The sequence below is a fragment of the Elephantulus edwardii genome, unplaced genomic scaffold (genome assembly GCF_000299155.1).
Source record: "Elephantulus edwardii isolate Elephantulus edwardi_28Jun2011 unplaced genomic scaffold, EleEdw1.0 scaffold00020, whole genome shotgun sequence".
Classification (NCBI taxonomy): domain Eukaryota; kingdom Metazoa; phylum Chordata; class Mammalia; order Macroscelidea; family Macroscelididae; genus Elephantulus; species Elephantulus edwardii.
This window is the reverse complement of record NW_006399770.1, coordinates 3,358,153-3,362,157: the sequence shown is the minus strand read 5'-3', so window position 1 is coordinate 3,362,157 and position 4,005 is coordinate 3,358,153.

Here is a 4,005-nt window from a genome sequence, read left to right as displayed (position 1 = left end):
GAGACAGCTGATATTTTTTTATTCTATTCACCTTTATTAATACATGTGCTAAAATGGGAGGGAGATTTATTTGCCTTTCCGTGCCTTGATTTTCCTCAGGTAGAATTCCAGCTCCTTTCCCTCTAGCACATAACCATCTGCACGGCCACACTGGCCTGGCCGGGAAGCAATACATGCAAGAAGCCCTGCTGGAACTGCTCCTCTAGAAGACTGCTGATTTTTGCATTCTTTTTCCTTTCACCGTATTTTTTCTGAGTTCTCTTTGATCGCTTTTTGTTTAAAATCTCTTCCTCCTCAGGAGTCAGCTTAGCCCCCTTCTTGCGACCCAGGGGTAGCGCATAGTGGGACTCATACCACTGGCGGTATGACAGTAGTCAATGAGCACGATGCAGTTCTTCACGAGGGTCTTGGTTCGGACCAGTTCATTATTGGAGGCGTTGTAGACAACATCAATTATCCTTGTTTTGCGAGTACAACATTCAGAGCCCCAGGAGAAGTTCCCCACATCCAGTCTTAGGGCACGATACTTCTTGTTGCCTCCTCTCACACGAACTGTGTGTATACGTCAGGGGCCAATCTTAGTGTTGGCAGTCTGGCATCCCAGCTCATACTTCCGCTTCTTGTGGTAGGGCTTTCTCTTGCCCCCGGTCTTGCGGCGCTTGTGCCAGTTGAGACAGCTGATTTTTAAGGGTCGACAACACTAATCCAACCGAGTATGCCTTGTTGTTATGAAATTTCTGAATCACCAAAACAGAGATCGAGTTAACTTGAAATGGCATCATCAAGTATGCTAAGCACAGCACAAGAAGCTAAGAGAGTACAGAACTGTAAAACACATTTCCCCTTACATCTTAACAACTCTGAAATCTGGATGGCCTATTACATCTTAAATGGCAGTGTTATTTCTGCTTGGTGCATAAAATAATGGTGCATCTTACCATGGTGCCACAACATAACAAATGCTGATAAACTCTTTAGATACACTGAAGACAACAGGTTATATGCTACAGGAAACAAAACATATTTTTCCACAGTCTGGAGGAGATGTTATGAGCATAAAGTATAAGAGAGTATAAACTACAAACTTAGTAAAGTTGTATATACAAATGTCAAGTAGTTTTAGATTATTTTTTCCCTTGAAAATATTTAATATTTCAAGTGGTACAAACATGTTTAAAACAATTTAACTCCAGTTTCTGATTCTGGGTCTTCTATCAGATTCTAAGTCATATAACAGTGATAAAATGAAAAAGTAGCCTCTTACCATGATAAGCACAGGGTAAACACTGTGGTGGTTATCAAGGCTATTATTATTAGTGTGTGCATTCAGCCAGAGTCTTATCATTCCACCTCCTACTTTCATTCCTCAGCAGTATTTCTGCTCTTCCTAAATCCAACCCTAACATCCCAATGCAAATGCTGAGCAATGCCCAGACTGAAACAGTTCTTATCAAGATCCAGAAATTCTCTAGAAGTACTCCCCAGAGGCAGATACCATAGGGGTGAACCTTTAAGCATGTCTAGAGGGAAATTCTACTTTAAGGTGCAACTAGGAAGGTTAGGCAAAAATTCCATGTTACAATATATCATACAAAAAATACTATCTATTTTGATTGTCCGCTGTGTGCCAGGTACTATCTTTTCATGAGCAGGAACAGTCACACGAGCACTGCTATTAGTTGAAGAAGTTGTTGTGTACAGTCAAGTTGAAACTGACTCATACTCAGCTGACTCTCCAGCAGTTTTAAGAGGCAGTAAATCTCATGGTAGGAGACGGCTGATCTTTCTCCTGCACAGCAGCTTGTGCCTTTGAGACTGCAGCACAGCTCCTAACTACAAGTCCCACAGAACTCCCTCTGTTTAAGACGAGTACTCTGATTAACCATCGACTCTACTCTGGTGTAGTGTTGGTGCTTTGGGATAAATGTCAAGGTGGCATACATATATATAAAAAGAACCATTTAGATATCAAATCCATGTTACCTTTCTGTAATGGCTGAAGTAAAAGAAGAATAATTTGGATATCTGTTTTCCAGAAGGTTCTTCAATCAGTTCAAACAAACCCAACAATAATTCCTTTGGATTACACAACTATAACAATATTCACAATTGAACCTGTTTAATACAAGTTGTATTTAAAGCCACATGATTACTATTTTTAAAAGAAAGTACATACTGAGAAATACATTTTTGCTTTATACTAAAATACCTCATAGAATCATAAAAAAGAATGCACAGCAAAATATAATGTGATTAACAAGAAGTCAGAATCTCTTAATAGCAACTACAATGTGGAGGCTAAAGTCAGGGAAAGGAAAGCCTGGACATGGAGTCGAGGTTTCCTCTCATCACCTGTGTCTGGTGATGTCGTTCATAGGGAGCTGCACTAACTCAAAGGCCTTGCTTCTCAAATCCACCAGCTGCTTTGTGGGGAAAAGATGGCAGTCTCTCCCTGTGCCATTTAGTCTTAGAAGCCTGCTGGACAGTCAGCTATAAGTCAGCTCCAACTCAATGGCAGTGAGTGACCGCTATGAAGCTGCTATAGATTTCCACAGTGTCCAGCAGGTGGGTCCTTTGCATTCCACACCATTTGCAAAGGTATCTAGGATTAGTACAGGAGCCTCTGAAGTACTTCCTGGAAAGAGAACATTTTGCAGTCTTCTGACTATGTGACTAGCCACATGATTACTGTTCACCTTGTTTTTTAAGAGGGCACTCTGCTGCGAACTCAGTAGTGGATGGTTCAAATCCACAAGCTGCTAGGAAAAAATGGGTAATCTTATAGCCTCTGAAAACCTTCTGGAGGGTCAGATATGAGTTAGTTACAACTCAGCAAGGAGTCTGAGTTTTGAATTCATAATTAATGTCTAGACTGAGCACCTTCTATAAAGTATGTATTTTATTTGCCCTGCTCTCTCAGTAGCTTAAAAAAAAATCTGATAACCTGGCCTTTTTATTCTTAGAAATGGTCCATACCAGTATTTTAAAAGGAATATATAATTCGGTTTCTATATAATTTCCCAAAAGAGTATGAAACATACTAAAAAGTGACATAATAGATTAAAATAAATCAGCCCACTCACAAGAAACACTCCTGGATAATGATGGTTTGGTTGCTGAGAATATTCAGAACATTATTTCCAACTGGTAAAATTCACAGCAATCTAAGAAATGAGAATTCAAAAGTGACAGCTGGACTTTGCTGGGAGATCTGCAAGGACAGCAGAGGCATTTCCAGGCCAGGGCTTGTGACCCAGCCTTCCTGTCTGCTACCACTGCAGGTACCAACTACAGTTCCCAGAGGTCTGTGGGGAAACGCCATCTTTGTAAACTCGGACTTTGCTGGGAGATCTGCAAGGATAGCAGAGGCAGTTCCAGGCCGGGGCTGGTGACCCAAACACCCCACACCCATTTGGGCCCTCCAGGAAGACAATCATATTTGCCACATCTATAAGATTTATCAACCTCCCCTAAAATATTCATGTACCATTGAGGATTAAGTTACGTGGGGAATCAAACTGGTTTCTAGCCTGAGTACATAGGGCCCACTAACTCAAACAACAGGGAGATCCTGAGCATCTCCAAAGAGTGGGGAAGCTATTCCAGAAAGGGAACAACAGACTTCCTCCTTCATTACTTAGGTTCTCCTGAGGCCCTCCCCACGTGTATCAGTGTGCGCTTCCTCCCTCCCAACTCACATGAGCATTGGAATGTGCACGCACCCTCTACGCATTTACTCTTGTTTCTGCCCAACCTTCTTCTGGAGCAGTGACGTCAAATAAAAAACCAGTTACCACCTCAGACATGAAGAACTCTGCCATGCCAATGGCCCGTAGAAAGCAGAGTGCTTCACTTGTCCCACCAGCCCAAAGCAAGATATCAACCCCCAAAGAAGACACAGTAGCAACGGATTTCCTGGAGCCAGAAAGCCTGATGGATCTTTCTGATAGTGATTTTAAAAGAACAATGATTGAATATTTTCAATGGATAAAAAAGAAACTGGAT